Here is an 18,483-nt window from a genome sequence, read left to right on the forward strand (position 1 = left end):
TCGGTGACCCGCATGCAGGCGAGGTAGTGCTTGAGGATCCTCACCCATGTGGTCCATCGTTCGGGGTGGGCCAAGTCAAACGGAGCGATGCCTTCGTGCGAGGTTCCTGCTGGAGCGGCGGTGGCGACCCCGGAGGATGCGTTGGGCCCGGAGGATGAGGAGGTGGAAGCAGAGGAGGGAGCGGAGGTGGCATTTTGCTCCGACATTTCCGCGGATGCTCTTGGACGCTCGGAGGACCGGGTGAGGCGGGCGCGATGGTCGAGCGAGCTGAGCCTGAGGCGTGCTAGGCGGCGGCCGCGACTGGGGCGTGGAGAGCGATGCTGTTGCTCGAGGGGTCCGCAGTGTGCGAAGCGGAGCCGGGAGCGGAGCGATGAGCAGTTGCCGGAGAGCTGGGATGCGAAGTTGCGCGGTTCCCGGAGAGGTCTCGGCGTCAGGCTCGGTGCGGTACTCGTGTTGGCGTCCGGGTCTTGTTCACGGGGTCGTAGATCCCATCCTCGTCGCCAGTGAAAAGTACTCAGAACGTGGAGTGATTCAGCAAGAGTGATTCAGCAAAAGTACTTTATTAGATCAGGAACAAGACAAAGGAAACCCGCTCACAGGCCGGTTTATATGCGTTCAGAAAGCCCGCCACCAAGTACACCTAAACACACCCCCTACTCCCGATAGGCTATTTACAATAACCGGGCGACCATTGGTCTCCTGGCTGGGAAGCTAGCCCTTTGATTGGGCCGGCTAGGATCCTTCGGATCCTTTGTCTATCGACTGAAGCTACAGATGAATTGTGCCTGGCCAGCCCGGGCAAGTCCGGGCATGTCAGGCTGATGCCTTACACGTGGAAAGGCAGCAGTACATTACAGTTTTTTTATAAGTCCTATAGCTGGGAAAATAAGAGCTGGGACCTCCTTGTTCAGGGACTTGTAGAATTTGTCCCCTTGCCCATTTTTTTTAATCTGAGAATTTTTTTACAGGACTGGCAATACTCACTTTGCTGAAATGTTGGTGTCATCTAGTTGAAAAACCCTCCTGAAAAATCCCCAATAGGGAGCAATTAAAGTGAAATTACAGTGGCAGGGGGCACCTTGTTCAGGGGCTCATAAAATCCATCCCCTTGGCCCACTTTGATTGGAAACTGGAGGTTCTTTAGAGGACAGGTAACTCTCACTACACATAATTTTGGGATCTGAAAAACAGTCACTCCAGACCTCCCAAAAATCCACCACAGGATATAATTGCAGACCAATGAAAAAGGTCAGTCTTTATTTTGCAAAGTAAGCCACTTTTATTCTGTGAAAGAAATAAACAGAACACAACAACTAAGGATGGCAAATGCAGAGTTTTCAATGTAAAGGTAAGAAATTTGTATTGTCAGTCAGTCACTAAAAGAGTAGGAAAATGCAGAGTTTTTGGTTTTTTAAATGCTATGGGCAGCTGGAGCACTCTGGTGAGGCTACTACTTGACCACTATTTTAGGAATTAGTAGAGAGAAGTGTGGCTGAGCAGAGAGTCACCTGCTTTGGAGGTCTATTTTGTTCAAACTGCTTGAAAATTATCGGGGTGGGGGGAGGTTAGATTACACTGGGACCCGTGTTTTGCTAAAATCTGTTGCCATTATTTTTCTAAACATCTGTTATAGACCCTCATTTATGTTTCCCATGAAAAAGAATAGTCCCAAACTCTGGCACCACACAGATTTAAATCTCAAACCCCAAAATGGAAAAGTTCAACATTACCCACTACAGATGAATGGTTGGTGAATATGATGAAATTTGCAGAGATGAATAAATTTACTTTCTTGATCAGAAAAAAAGACATTATCTACATTTAGACTTTTTGGAAAAAATGAACGGATGATATGTGGATCTGAGGATTAAGGGTGGCAAAAAGATTAGATTTTAGAAAAAAGAGAAACATTTATTTTGTACTGAGAGTAACTGTTAAGTTTGTAATTTTACTTGTATTTGTCATGGTGAAAATTGGAAGTCACTTCTTTATATTTATTTTATCTCTCTCACTTTATTTTTTAGTTCTGTACTTCTCTTCTTTTTTCTGGTTTTTTATCTCTTTGTTTTAAAATCTCTTCAATAAAATTAATTTTAAAAAAGATTTAAATCTCAAACCACTAATCTCCTACTTGAATATAAGAAATAATGGCAAAAATCAGCTATGTTTCAGGCTGTCTTTTGCTGCCCCTTTAAAGTGTAAAGGGACTGCACAAGACAGACTGAATCAGCTGAGCAGTGGGGAGCAGGCTTTTTGCAGCTTTCGCAGGGAACAGAAAGCAGGGGTTTAAAGAGATTCCAAAACCCTTTAAACCCCTGCTTTCTGCTCTATCCACAAACGACCACAAACTGCTTTAAAAGTTTATGGAAGTTTGTTACAGTAGACCTTTCATGAACCTCAGTTTGCAAACCATGAACAGGGCAAAATTTGTGATGAATTTCACTTTGTGGTTTGGTTTGTGCCCATCCCTAGTACACAGTCAAGTCATTCAGAAACAGGAATCCATGAAAAAGAATCATGATAGCAGCCTGCCCTTCCTGCAAGTCTTATGTCTGGGACACTATGTGTGGGTCACGGACTTTTCTTGGAAATCCAAGTGGGTGCCAGGGTTGTTATTATTACAAACAGGACCACTTTACATCGTTTAGGTGGATGGGATGGTTATGAGATGCCATGTACACTATCTCCTCTTTTGCTCAAAGAGACAGGAAGCCCTCAATGTTCCTGTAGCTCTACCAAAACAACCTGATTTCTTGAATGCTGAAGTGAGTAGTGGAGATGGAGCCTGGAGATCAACCAGAATTATAATTGATCTTCAGACTACAGAGATCAGTTCCCCAGGGCTGCTTTAGACGGTGAACTCAATTTCATTGTATGCTACTGTGCCCTCCCCCTCCTCAGCAAACCATGCGCTCCCCAGGTTCCACCCCCAAATCCTCAGGAATTTCATAAATCAGGGTTGACAGCTCTATTGCTACCAGTAGGATATATCTGGTCTGAATTCCGAATACTCATTGTAAGCTGTACTGCATCATAACCCAAAAGTCAAAACAGCTTGGGGAAAGCTTGGTTGTTTGAATTTACCCCAAGATCCTTCTTTGGGGGGCTGTGTAACTGTGTGCTTCCTTTTATTCAGAACTGATAGGGCTTTATCAAGGACAGCTGTTATTCATAGTTGTTTTTTGTTAGGTAGCAATGGAAATGTACCATATCATTTGTATTAGGGAATTATTAAAGAATATGTGAGAATTCAGAACTCCTCTTAGAATAGGGCAGGGTTTTTTAAATAAGGGATGAAAATATAAAGTATCACTGTAGTAAGTATTATGTAACCCTTTAACAAGATCTCATGCTATGCATGATCTTGTTGCTCTTGACACTTCTGGCACAGTTTGGATATAAACCTTTGATCTTAATCTCAGTGTATACAGGTTTAGAAGGACTAAATTAATATAAAAGCAAAAGAGAAATCAACCTTTTAATTCCTATTCCAGTCACAAAACACGGGCTTGTTGTTGCAGAGAGGAAAGCCTCTCTGGAATGCAGAATTTTGGCAACATTCCTAACTATCAGCCTATGCCAATGTGTGAGAAAACAGAGTATGAACTGATAAGACAGGGAGGGAATGTCCGTTTTCTACAGCTATTTGATAGTAATTTTCTTTGTTGAAGAAAAAAAATCACAATTCAAGAGGCTGTTAAACAGTAGTAATCAAATCATTTTTTCTTCATTTGCGTCCAGTGGCACCTTTAAGACCAGCAAAGCTTTACTCAAGGTGTAAGCTTCCGTGTACACACACACTTTTTCAGATACAGTGAAAAAGAATTCTGTTTCAGTGTATCTTAAGACGTGTATGTACACATGAAATGTTATATCTTGAATAAAACTTTGTTGGTCTTAAAGGTGCCACTGGACTCAAACTTTGTTCTGCTCCTTCAGACTAACATGGCTACCCACCTGAATCCATTTTTTCATAAGTAGTAGAACTGAAGTCATAAACTCTACAGTCAAAGCTTCTTTAAAATTTGTGAGATGAGATATTCATGGCATTGAAGCCAGGGATCTGGCCCTTCTTCAAATAAGGCATGAGGCCCCAGTTCACTAGCTGAGTAGTGACCATCCAATGGGAAAGTATGTAGAAAGGGCTTTATGTTCAAGCCTTGCCCCTTCCTAGTAAGCTTGTGCCACCTGCTACCGACCAGCCCATCCTTCCTAGAATATAATGGGATTAGCCAGTGACTGTATTGGGGCCAATCAGGATTTTTTTTGGTTTTTCCCTAATTGGCTGTTGGGGGATGGGGGCTTTTTTTCTGCTGCCCCTTGATGTTTCGTATATAAAGTGTAAAATTTAGATTTGGCTGAGGCAGCGGATATCCATTTATGGCCTCCCTGAGTTGTTTGTCACTCTGTTAACAACTACTGGCTATGGCCAGGAACCTCCCACAACCAGGAAAAAAAAATCTTGTTATTAGCTGTGACCACCATTTTAATAATTATGATGATGTTTTAAATTTTAATGTTATTACATTAACTAATATATTTTGTATAAATGACATTTTGTTACCCGCCCTGAGCTCGCTTTGGGGAAGGGTGGGCTATAAAAGTGAATAAATAAATAAATAAATAAATAAATAAATAAATAAATAAATAAAATGGGCATGGTCGTTGACTGTTTAGGCTTTAACTAGTTTAGCATGGATAGGGTCAGTTGCTTACGATAGGTAGGGATGGATGGAAAGCACCTTGAGCCATTGGGCATGACAGAAGGCATGTCCCAAACAGACCATGGAGTTTGGGGAGGAGTGCCATTGGTGTGGAGCAAGTTCTTTCCATGCCTTCTAGTGGATTTGTGGCATAGCAGAAAAGGGGATGGGACTTTGGCATCTCTCAGCATGTTCTGTGCAGGCAAAGATAATCAAGGCCAGCGGAAGCCGCTGTCTGAGTTTGGAGCCAGGGTGGATTTGCCAGACAAAAGACAACGGGTTAGGTTGCTTAGTGCAGTTTGCTCCATTAAATCTTGTAATATTTAATAGTGATGACATAAATCAGCTAATTTTAATAAACTAGTTAAACCCGTGGTATGATCTCATGTCTTTATTCAGGTGCTGAGGCAAATCCCCTTAATGTAAAATTGTTTTGATTTACACGAGGCTAACAAATGCCAACCTAGCAGTTCGAAAGCAAGAAATTGCAAGTAGATAAATAGGTAACACTTCAGTGGGAAGGTAACAGCATTCCGTGCACCTTGGTGTTTAGTCATGCCGGCCACATAACCACAGAAATGTATTCGGACAGCGCTGGCTCTTCGGCTTTGAAACGGAGATGAGCACCACAACCCTCGAGTCGGATTCTACTGGCTTTCAAGGAAGGGAACCTTTACCTTCACCTTTAACACAAATTAGAAGAAAGAAAGAACCCCACTTTTTTAACAGAATGGGGGAACCATCTGTTCATATGCATTTCACTTGACACCTTTTATATAACCCCTCGGCTTCAGTTCTGCAAACTTTTGTATGCTTAGAATGTTCCTCTATTCTGTGTCACTTCAGTTTATGCAGCTTCAGAGGATCTGGTTACCAAAATATCAAATATGGAGTACTGATTTATCTATTCTAAGGTTGGTTTATCTGACTACTGTAGGTGCTGGTCTAGGGGTGTGTATTCACTAAAGCCAAACCAACCCCCCTCCCCAAATGCCTTTTTTTGCTTTTTTCGGGTATTCGGCATACTGAATCAGATTCCCTGTTCTGATTCAGCTGCCGAATATAGAATGGTGAAAAGAAATATATATTCGGGGGCAGGGGGGTTCAGCATTACCATATACAGGCACGGCAGGGTTCTAAACTTTAAAGGGCTCCACTTACCTTCTTTTTCCCACCATTTTTGTCTCTTTCCTGCCTTTTGCTCTGCTTTCCAGGAGGGAGGGGGAAGAGGGACCCTACAGACAGCCAATCACTGCAATACGTTAGCAAATGCCATTGCAGCTTGCAAGGCTATTGTTGCTGCTAGCTTCACTTGTTGAAGCCCAACTACCAGCTTGCTGCTTTCCCAGGGGGAAGAGCACTGGCCAATAGGATTACAGGTAAGGGCGGCATACTGCTCTTTGGCCAATCACACTAGTTTATTCTTTTTTGAAATTCTTCTGTGCCTGGCCAGAGAGCATAAAAACAGGGGTCTCTGGTTGGCTGAATCTACAGGTAAGGGCGGCATACTGCTCTTTGGCCAATCACACTAGTTTATTCTTTTTTGAAATTCTTCTGTGCCTGGCCAGAGAGCATAAAAACAGGGGTCTCTGGTTGGCTGAATCTACAGGTAAGGGCGGCATACTGCTCTTTGGCCAATCACACTAGTTTATTCTTTTTTGAAATTCTTCTGTGCCTGGCCAGAGAGCATAAAAACAGGGGTCTCTGGTTGGCTGAATCTACAGGTAAGGGTTGAAGACATCACTGAATTATTAAAGACACTTTTTAAAAGCTTTTCTAATTTTTTGTGGGCTGGTGGGTTTGGGGCCTGGGGGGGTAAGTCTCTAAGCACTATGCCTCTTCCTGGGTTTTTGTTGTTGTTGTTGTTCTTTTGGGGGGTTCTTCTAGTTTGTGTTTTGTTGCCAGCCTGTTGCTCGCGGTTTAAAGGTTTTATTTTAATTTTTTTTTACTGTGCTTGATATTTCTTGGCTTGTTCAGTATTTTTTTTTGGGGAGGGGGTTACTGACTAGGCCTTCTGACTGGGGCCTAGGCTCTCTGTTTTTGGTTCTTCTGTTTTGTGGCTCTTCTGTTGACTTTTAGCAGTTTAGCAATGGACAAACACTACCCCCTCCCTCTTACTTTCTGAGGCATTACTGGGCAGGGCTTATCTGTATTTGTTGTGTGATTCTGTGCTGAAGTTGACATCAGTTGAGCTGGGATGACATTTGCCACAATGGCACTGGGTTCAGCTAGTAGGTTGGCACTGGGTTCAGTTGATAGGTAGGTTGCCACTGGCTGCTAGCACTAGAACATTACATTAGAACATAAGAGACGCCAATGTTGGATCAGGCCAAAGGCCCATCTAGTCCAAAACTCTGTCACACAGTGGCCAAAAATACCAGGTGCCATCAGGAGGTCCACCAGTGGGGCCAGGACATTAGAAGCCCTCCCACTGTTGGCCCCCCCAAGCACCAAGAAGACAGAGCATCACTTGCCCCAGAGCCCCTATCTATACCTTGTGGCTAATAGCCACTGATGGACCTTGTGGCTAATAGCCACTGATGGAACATTCCCTTGGTTCTGCTGCTGGTCTTGCAAACATGCCTCCACTGTTTATAGCATACTTCGGAGATCTAAGATTTCATCTCAGTCCCGTTGGCTTTTGGCACTGCCACAGTGGCACTGGTTCTGGTGAGCACATTGCCCTGGTTCTGCTGCTGGCCTTGCAGACATTCCCCCCACACCACACTACACCTCATAGTTTCTGCTACAAAGATTCTCTGGAAGAAACTCCTGGGCTGTTGATTTTATATCTGCCTGCCTTTACCCCCTTCCATAGGAAACAATGGAGGATTGGGGGCACCTTTTTTGGATGCCCTTAGATTTGGACCCCCCTGGTTCAATCTTTTCCAAACTTGGTGGTTCTTTTGGGGAAAGGCTCCAGCAGCTACAGTACAAGTTTGGCACCTCTACCTCAACCCCCCTCCCCCCAGCCCCCTGAATACTCCTGAGAAGATTTTTGCCATTGACTACAATGCCCCTATAGGATATAATGGAGCCCAATATATTTGGGAATACCAAATATTTTCAGATACCAATACAATACTGGTATTGGTATTTGGATATATTCAGGAACATACAAAAATTAAGCTTTATTATATCTGAATAATTTAAAAAACCCCAAACAATCCCCCCACACACACACTCCTATGCTGGTCTTTGTGATTAGTGTGCATAATTTCTGTAATTTCTAATTCAAATGTGTATTCTTTACAGTCTGGCACAATTCATTTATTTGAGATTTCATTTAACCTTTATTTACAAATAAAATTTGATGAGGTTTCAGTAGTATTGACATCATCAAATAGTATTATACTGGTGCTTATTTATAAATTATTGGAATTGGAATAAATTGGAATAAATTATTGGAAAGTCAAATTTATTTATTTGTTTTTTGCATTTATATCCCATAAATGGGCTCAGGGCAGGTTTCAACAATTCAATAAATACAATAACATTTAAAACACGTTAAAACATATAAAATCAATAATCATGCTTGCTGTAGGAAGAATCTGGCCCATTGATGGAGCTAGGTATGGCCAGTTATCAGTGGCCTCAAGGGGGGGCATATGTGGACACCCACTGCCTCAGCCAAAGGCCTGGCGGAACAGCTCCGTCTTGCAGGCCCTGAAGAATTGAATAAGATCCCACAGGGCCCTGATCTCAGTAGGGAGCGTGTTCCACCAGGTGAGGGCCAGGGCCGAAAAAGCCCTGCCCTGGTCGAGGCTAGGCAGACATCTTTTGGGCCAGGGATCACCAGGAGATGTTGACTTTCAGAGAGTAACACTCTTAGAGGCATATATGGGAAGAGGCGGTCCCTTAGGTATGTTGGTCCCAGGCCCTATAAGGCTTTGAAGGTAATTACCAACACCTTGAAGTGGATCTGGTACTCAACCGGCAACTAACGCAGCTGACAAAGCACCTGCCGAATGTGAGCCCGCACAGGCATTAACATCAGCAGCCATGCCGTTGCATTTTGCAAACCAGAAGAGAGGTACTAAATAGCAATTCTGAAATATATTTGAAATGCTAGAAATTCTCAGTATTTCCATATGTGAGAGTTATGATCAATGAAATTGACTGGAGTTAGTAGAAATGTTTGAAGGGTGCTTGATACTGATGCCATTGGAATAAAAGAATTAAGAGTAAGTATATATTGTTTGTAAAATATTTTAAAGTGTTTTCTTAATGAAAGAAGGACAAAAGAATTATCAACAATGACATAAAAATGGAGGTAACCAGAAACAATAACATCATAACAAATAAATAACCAATTAAAATAGTTATATTAGACTACTTCTTGAACCTTTTTTGTCTATGTTATCTGCTCAGTAATAAAAATTAGTATGAACTATCCTTGTGGCCAGGAAAGAAAGAGAAAAAAACAGAGGCAACCAACAAGAGCTCCTCCTCTTCTAGCCCCAAACTGGAATTCAAGATCACATAAAATGACATATGTATAAAATCAGTTATTCAGCCTCCTCCCCACAGGCCACTGCTGAAACTCAACTGCATAATCAAGCAACACTGCCCCATCCCAGAACTGGTGTACACATAAGTGACACATACACACACATGCATAATGCTCCTCACTCTCAGAGCCTATACACAATCTATCACACACTCACACATGATTGTCTCAGCTCACTTAGTCCTAGATCCCTCCTTCCATTCATCTTGTGGCTGGCATGAGAAAGGCAATGGCCAGCCCCAGAGCCTCGAGCTGTTGCTTAAGAATAGAAGAGAGCAAGGCTGTTTGTACCTAGAATAGAGATGAAAGGCATGGGCTGTAATCATGTTGAACATTGCAATTATCTTTCTTCAGGTTGCTTACAGTCAACCCATAAGCAATCTCTGATCTTATTATTTTGAAAAAAGATTTTGAAAAATCTTCTTCCTTTGAAAAATCAGCAGAAAGAATGGTAAAATAGAAGTTCAGCACCAATGCTGGCTGATTTAAGACTTTATTCCCATGACAGACTGCCTCCATTTCTTTCCTCTTTGTACGTCTTCCCTTCCTTACTGTTTCTATGTGCACACTCATGTGTGTCCAACAAATAAAATCTAACCTGGGGGAAAGGCAATTTTAGGACATCCTTGAGACAGTGGAGGAAAAAAAATGGTACTGTCCCTGGCACAAAGGGTCCATTAGAATATATACAGCCTGTCCTGTTGACTAGGGATGTAAAAAAATAAAATCAGGTTCATCAGTTCAATTTGGACCAGGCTGTTTTAGATGGGATATTTCAAGGTATTGGATTAGTCTTGAGCCTTGAACATATGCCACATCCATCCAGCATGAACTGAAAGAAAAGGACAAACACTGGTGGACTACATAATTCAGTACGGCCTGAACTGTGTTCTTATGCAAACACACTGTAAATGCCAGTTTCTTTCCCCAATTGGAGCCATGTTCATTAGTTATAATTAACCGGATGGTTGTGAGCATTTTTATCTCTACTATCAACATCACAATCAGTGTTCGCTATACTTTGTCAATGACACTTTATATAAGAAAGCTCCTTTCTATGTTAAAAATCCAATTACAGCTCATTAGACAAAGCTGTAGCTTTCAGTAGAACTGAGCTAGTTAAAGGCACTTAACAGATGGTGTTTTTCATTCAGAATAGAACTTCTTCCATGGAGAACTGAAGGTGAAGAAATATCTGCATGATATATTCATTTATTTGCCAATAATTACCTATATTATCCTCACCGTCATTTTATTTTTATTCCATTCCTCTTCCAAAAAGCTCTTAACTCTCTTCCATTTTTTCATCATGACCCTACAAGAATCACCAAGGCAGCTAACAAAGTAAAACATGCATAATAAAATCACAATTTAACCCCCCAACCTGCACATCATTAAAACAATTAAAATAGAGCAGAAATGCATACAAATACATCAAAACAACAATTAAAACATTGTTCAGGTAGGAGGGATCACTGAGGGAATACCAAACAAAAGAAAAATGTCTTCACGTACTGCTGGAAGATGGCAACAATAAAGTGACAGAAAGTTATTAGGCCAAGGTTAAAACAGTGAAGGAGTAAATTGCATCAGTTCTTCATCTTAGGAGGGAAGGTATCTTACCCATTGGTTATCTCCTAATGATTTGCAACCATTGAGAAGACATCTGGCAACATTTGCATCATCGGTAAACCAACTCTGGTTTGTAAAATTTCTGGAAATTTGGGGGCAGTGTCGGAGGAGGTTGGAGTTTGGAGAGGGGTGAGAACCTAGTTGGGATGTGATGTCATTCTCAGCCTTCTGTTTCTCCTAGACCAGAGGTGTCAAACTCATTTCTTATGACAGCCGGATCTGAAATAAATGTCACTTTGTTGGGCTGGGCCATGTGTGCCAAAAAATGTAACACAAGGTACTGGAAATATAAACTTTAGAAAGATAATTTCAGATGCCAAATGGTAATAGCAGGCATGATTGGATTAGGTGTGATATGCAGAAGAGTAGTAGGCATGGAGATATTAGCACTGGTAATGAGACAGGAAACCTAGGCCTCAATTTGGTACAGGAAGTTTCAATCATAGAATCATAGAGTTGGAAGGGACCTCCAGGATCATCTAGTCCAGGAGGATACGAAGAATCTCTCCTTATATATAATTGAATAGTGGGTGCCAAAGTTCTAATTCTAAAATGCACTCCCTTAGTGTATGGCTGATGGCACTGCTCCTCAGCATATATCGCCACCAATCAGAAGGCAAAGCCCGGGTCCCGCCCACACCACAACTGCTGCGACAACCTGGTCTTTCATATGGAAGCTGATTGGACTTCACTCCATTCCACACCTCAAACTCCCCCCCCCCGCAAGGCAGTTGGAATGTCAGTTGCATATGGAACCTGCTGTATTCTGGTGGTGTGCAGGTCCCAGGTTCATGTTTTAAAAGCAGACTGACACTGTTTGCCCAAAGCCAGAGCACTCTCCCAGAGCCTCTTTCTAGCTCTCGTTGTATTTATTTCCACAACGGGCCTTATTTCTAGTAAATTGAAATAAGACTGAAGAGAGCAGTGACTCTCGAAAGCACATACTCTACCATAAATTTTGTTAGTCTTTAAAAGTGCTACTGGACTCTTAGTCTTTCTACTGCTATTAGAAACCACAGCATTCAAAAAACAGTGGAGGAATATTTTAACCTGGCAGGACATTCAGTTGCTGACCTAAGAGTAGCAGTTCTCTTACACAGGGATTTCAAAGGAAGATTAGAAAGAGAGACTGCTGAATTGCAACTAATAATGAAGCTCAAGACAATGCAAACTCCTGGACTAAACTAAGACCTAAGTTTCTTTCCTCGTTACCAATGCTTGCTATTGTCATTTGTCATCTGAAATTACTCACTCTCCAAGATATAAGGACAGATGAACTCACATCTCTAAGATGGTACGACCAATTCATATTTGCATGAAAAATTTACTCCTAAATACATAAGTTTACTAACTCACTCAATAGATTTCCCATTTATACCAATTCAAAATGCTCCAAGACCTCTATTGGAAGAATTCCATCACCTTAGACTTAGTATAATTAATGACCAGCCATTCTTCTTTCCAATAGATAGAGAAGGCTTTCATAAGGTGATACAATCCTACAGGAGTTCTTGCTAAAAAAAAACAAAAAACTGGTGTCTTCATCATACACGAAGACAGAAGAAGAAGAGATTGGATTTATACCCTGCCCTTCACTACCCAAAGGTGTCTCAGAGCGGCTTACAAACTCCTTTCCCTTCCCCTCCCCACAACAGACACCCTGTGAGGTGGGTGGGGCTGAGAGAACTCTGACACAAACTGTTCTTTTTCAAGGACAGCTGTGCCAGAGCTTGTGACTGACCCAAGGTCACATCAGCAGGTGCAAGCGGAGGAGTGGGGAATCAAACCCGGTTCTCCCAGATTAGAGTCTGCACACTTAACCACTACACCAAACTGACAGAAACCAGAATGGACACCAGCATGGGTTAATTTATATTTATTAATATTTATATTTATTAATGAAAAATGTGTTTTTTCAATATTTGCACCAGGTCTTGAAGATACAAACTGAATAGAAAGGGAGCCAAGACATCCATGCCAAATCCCTTTCTGTGAAGGGAACAGATTAGTTAAATGACCTTTGGTACTACATTATTCTTGCCCCAAAGAGGGCTCATATAGAGTCCATATTTACCATAATAGTCTACCATCTATTGAAAGCCTTTCTAGTTTTTGCCATAAACAATCTCTAGGATTGCTATCAAAGGCTGCCTGCAGATTGATAAAGGCTACATACAATCATTCACCTGAGACATATTTTTAATCAAATTATACAATACCATAAAATGATCAAGAGTAGACTTCTCTCCCACAAACTTGGCCTGCTCATGCCCAATTATTTTTTCAGACCAGGCTCAATCCTTCAGTCAGTGTCACAAAAAAGCAGTGTAAATTTTTCCTACTGTAGACAACAAACTGATAGGCCGATATTTACTATGGCCATTTTATGACTCTTTTTATAAACAGGAACTATAATTGCTTTTCTCAAAGGAAGGGGGGGTTCTACCTGTCTAGTAATGATAGTAAATATAGAAGCTAACAGTGGACACCTCCAATCTATATTATTTTGATATAATTCAGCTGAAATCATATCAGGTCAAGGGGCCTTGCCAGATTTAATTTATTTTTTTTAAGTTCTCCACTTGAGACATTTGACCATGAAAGTAATTGATCAGGCTTCCGAGGTGGGCTTGCTGCTTTGTATGATGACGTAAACAGGGGTGAGAAATAATCTTCCCAATTCTGGGGTGGGATACAAAGGACAGTATTATTCCTGAACTAGAAATAAGGCCCGTTGTGGAAATAAATACAACGGGATCTAGAAAGAGGCTCTGGGAGAGTGCTCTGGCTTTGAGCAAACAGTGTCAGTCTGCTTTTAAAACATGAATCTGGGACCTGCACACCACCAGAATACAGCAGATTCCATATGCAACTGACATTCCAACTGCCTTGTGTGTGGGGGGGAGTTTGAGGTATGGAATGGAGTGAAGTCCAATCAGCTTCCATATGCAAAAGACCAGGTTGTCGCAGCAGTTGTGGTGTGGGCGGGACCCGGGCTTTGCCTTCTGATTGGTGGTGATATATGCTGAGGAGCAGTGCCATCAGCCATACACTAAGGGAGTGCATTTTAGAATTAGAACTTTGGCACCCACTATTCAATTATATATAAGGAGAGATTTCATAGATGATGTCAGCACATCCCAAAACCTTTTCAAATTACTTGTGCAGCCCCAGTCAGCAGTGTCTGTAGTTTAGTAAAACTGTGCTGTATCTTTAAGACTCGATGCTCCTGGGAATTGTAGTTTGAAGTTAGAGGTCCCAGACGCTTCCCTCTGACTGGCAATTAAGGGCAATTTCCTGACTTTATGGTTCTTTTCCATTTTTCTTTGTTCATCAACCCTTAAGGCAAGGAGAGGGGAAGCCCATCTCTTTCTCACCGCGGCTATTGAACTAACCTAGATCACAAGATGTAACTTCCCACCCAGCTATTGTGAGTACATAATCTTCTAATGCATGTGAAGTTGAATAAAGATGATTTAAGCCTTCTTCAGTGGTCGTGTGTTGGCTCACGCCTAGAAAGTGCTGGCTTAGTCACAGCTGGCGCTGGACAGGACAGTGAGAAAGAGATGGGCTTCAGAAATGGGGCGATGCAGTTGCCAGCTACAAGGCTATGCATCAAGACCAGTCTCCCCCTTTCTCATACATAGTGAACTTCATCACCCAGTTAGCAAAAGATCGTAACGATTCCCAATCTTACTATGACCCCCCTCGGCCTGACTCTTATGTGGAGGAAGTATTCTCACAAGATGCAAATGCCAAGATTGAAGTGTCTGTGCACAAGACAGAGGTATCAAATGCGACGAAACCAGCTGAAAAGTACTGAGAGCGTAGAGTGATTTCAGCAAGAGTACTTTTATTAAGCAGGAACAAGTCAAAGTAAGCCGGCTCGCAGGCCGGTTTATATGCACTGGAAAACCCACCACCAAAACACACCCCCTACTTCCTACTGGCTATTTACAGTAGCCGAGAGTCCCATAGGCTCTCGGCAGCGGACCTGGCCCTCTGATAAGTGCGGGCTAGGATCCGCTTGGCTATTGTTCTCTCGGAGTGAAGCTTCAGGCTTTTGCATGACCGCATGGCCCAATGGTCATGCACGTGGTCATGGCGAGTACATTACACCCCTCCCCCCACAGTCCAGACTACCCACATACATAGTCCTGGAGGTATGCTGGAGGCACCCGGGTTCTTGTAGAACGACGTAGCTCTGGTGCTGGCGTTGTGGATGCTGCCGCGGGTCTGGCCGGTGAGCTAGGAGATGGTGCAGCCGGTGGTGGCGGCGACGGAGGTCCAGGAGCGGGGTTGGCTGGGACCAGCCCAGGGGGCTGTGTGTTGGGCTCTGGGGAAGGTGTTTCTCCGGCGTCCGGAAACTCCAGGTCCTCGGGGTCGTCCGGAAGAACCCGCGGCCGTAGTTGGTCTATGTGGCGGTGGAGCAGTTGGCCGTCCTTGCAGGAGACCTCGTATAACCGGGGTCCTCTTACGCGCACTACTCTTGCCAGGATCCAGGTTGGTCCCTTGGCGTAGTTCCGCGCGGCTTGGGGTGCTTCCGTGGCGGGTTCCTCCTCGGGAGCTCGGTCCGGGTGAAGGCGATCCAGCCGTGAGGTCAAGCGGCGTCCCAGTAGGAGTTCGGCCGGGCTGTGCCCCGTTTCTGTGTGGGGTGTTGTGCACTGGCCAAACAGGAACGCTGCCAACTTGTAGTCCCAGTCTTTGCTCTCTATCTGGCGCAGCGCGTCTTTGGTGGTGCGCACCATGCGCTCCGCCTGCCCATTGGTAGCTGGGTGGAACGGGGCGGACCTGACGTGGCGGATCCCGTAGTACCTCATGAAGTCCTGGAACTCGCTCGAGGTAAACGCCGTCCTGTTGTCCGTGACGAGTGTGTCCAGGAGACCTTGGGCACTGAAAATGTGCCACATCGCCCGGACAGCTGCCTTGGTGGATGTTGACGACACGGGCACCACCTCCAGCCACTTGCTGTAGGCGTCCACTAGGATGAAGAATATTTGGCTCTGGAAAGGCCCCGCAAAGTCCAGATGTAACCGGGACCAGGGTTTGTGTGAGGACTCCCAGGCTCGGGCTGGAGCTCGCGGGGGCTCGGGGCGAGAGGACTGGCACGGCTGGCATTTCTTCACCTGGTCCTCGATGTCCCGGTCCAGGCCTGGCCACCACACGTAGCTCCTGGCCAGCACCTTCATGCGTACCACCCCGGGGTGTGCCTCATGCAGTGCCGCCAGCACCCGATCCCGGAGTGGTGTGGGGATCACCACTCTCCCTCCCCACATTACACAACCTTTGTGTGTGGACAGTTCATCTTTGCGGGAGGCATAAGCTGTGAACTCTGGCCCCGCAGCGGCCACTGGCCACCCCCTTCTCACCCAGTCCAGGACGCGGCAGAGGATCGGATCCCGGGTGGTGCGACGGGCCACTTCTCGCACGTGGACCGGCTGGTCGGGTAGGCTCTCCAGAAGCACAATCTGGTGGGCCGGAGCCGGGTCTGGACCAGTTTCTGGCAGAGGTAGGCGGCTCAGAGTGTCCGCATGTCCCATCGCCCGGGTCAGGACCTGTCTCTGGCAGAGGTAGGCGGCTCAGAGCGTCAGCATGTCCCATCGCTTTCCCGGGCCGGTGGAGGAGCGAGTAGTTGTATCCAGCCAGGAAGACGGACCACCTGATCACCCTCGGCGAGGTCATCTGGGGGGTCTGACGGTCCGGGGCAAGCAGACCCAGGAGTGGCTTGTGGTCCGTTAAGACCGTGAAGGGCCGGCCGTAGAGGTAGTGGTGAAATATTTTCACCCCGGCCACTATCACAAGCGCCTCCTTATCAATTTGCGCGTAATTGCGCTCGGCTGCGGAAAAGGTACGGGAGTAGTAGGCCACTGGGACCTCCCGACCAACCAGCAGCTTGTGCCCCAGGACCGCCCCGACCCCGTATGGAGAGGCGTCACAGGCCAGCACCACCGGTAGATCCTCGTTGAAGTGGGCCAGGACCGAGTTCGAGATGAGAAGCTCCTTGACCGCTTGGAATGCCGCAGCTTGAGCCCGTCCCCAGACCCAAGGCGCGCCCTTGACCAGAAGTCGATGGAGGGGTTCCGCTACTGCTGCTTTGAGGGGAAGAAAGGAATGATAGAAATTTAATAGGCCTAAGAAGGCCTGCAGTTCCGGTTTTGACTTGGGAGCCGGAGCCTTCGAGATCGCCGCCGTCTTTTCTGCCATGGGGTGGATTCCCTGGGTGTCCACCGTGAACCCCAGGAACTCCACCTTGGGGACCCCGAGAAGGCATTTTTCTCACTTCACCTTCAGCCCGTCCTGATCGAAACGTTGGAGCACGGCTCGGAGGCGGTTAGCGAAAACGGCGGCGTTGGGGGCGGCAATGAGCACATCGTCTAAAAATGGCTGCACTCCCGTAGTGTCTCCTCCGAGATTATGGTAAACTCGGAGCCTGTATCAATCTTCATGCTACAGGGGGACCCCTCTATCCGGACCGAAACTTGGACTTTGTTCCGGCCGTTGCGGGGCAGGTCACCTACCTGGGGCTGGGGCTGGTGGTCAACGGCATGAAGGTCGAGGGAGTGCAGGTCCACAGTGTGGATCGGCTCCCTCTGGTGGGAAGCCTTCCTGGGCTGCTGACGGCGGCTGCGGCAGACCTTTGCGATGTGGCCCTGCTTGTTGCAGGACCGGCAGACGACGTCCCGGAAATGGCAGGTCCAGCGCTCATGCGGCTCTCCGCAGCTGGCACATGGTGGGGCCGGGTCGTACGATGTCGTGGTTCGGGGGGCCCTCGCGTGGGGCGGTTGCGATGCTTTATGGTGGACTTGCAGTACCTCGTCCTCCTCCACAACAGTTTGGGTGCGATGGACTTGGTGTCCGCTGTGGCCTTGATGCACTTTTTCGAAGGCTGCCGCATCCTGTAGGTCCTGGGCCAGCGTGAGGTCGTCCTGTCTGATCAAACGCCTCCTCAATTTTGGCTCTTGAAAGCCCACCAGGAACTGATTGAGCAGTGTGTCTTCGAGGCTGGGGAAAGCACACTGCGTGGCGGCCTGTCAAAGGCTTGCCAGGAACTCGGCAGCTTTCTCCTCCGGGCCTTGGACTTTAGCGAAAAAGTCCATGCGTTCTGCAAACTTCGTGGGCTTTGGAGCGAGGTGAGCGGTGAGGGTCGCGATGAGGTCATCAAAACTCTCCGCTTCCACTTCCCGAGGAGAGATTAGGTCCTGCAGGAGGAGCAGGGTATCCATCCCACAAAGGCGTATGAGATGTGCCCTCTTCATACCTGCGTCGGTGACCCGTAAGCACGTGAGGTAGTTCTTTAGGATCATCACCCACGTTGTCCATCGCTCAGGATGTGCCAGGTCAAAGTGACCAATGCCCTCGTGCGAGGTAGCTGCTGAGGCGGCGACGGCCGAGGTTGATGCAGAGGATGAAGTGGAGGAGGTGGGGGCCAGCTCCGACATCTTTGCACGTGCGCTTGTCCGCTGTTAAGCTTGGCGAGGCACGGTGCCGTTGGCGAGGCGAGCTGACGAGGCAAGGCAAGCGGAGCTTCCCGGTGGTGGGACGAGACAAAGCTGGCGAGTTGCGGCGAGGGTGGCGAGGCGAGCGGTAGAGCTAGCCGAGGCGAGGCGAAGCGGGGAGCCGCGGGGCGAGGCGAGGAGG

This window comes from Gekko japonicus, unplaced genomic scaffold (assembly GCF_001447785.1).
Source record: "Gekko japonicus isolate JY-2015 unplaced genomic scaffold, Gekko_japonicus_V1.1 scaffold1740, whole genome shotgun sequence".
Classification (NCBI taxonomy): domain Eukaryota; kingdom Metazoa; phylum Chordata; class Lepidosauria; order Squamata; family Gekkonidae; genus Gekko; species Gekko japonicus.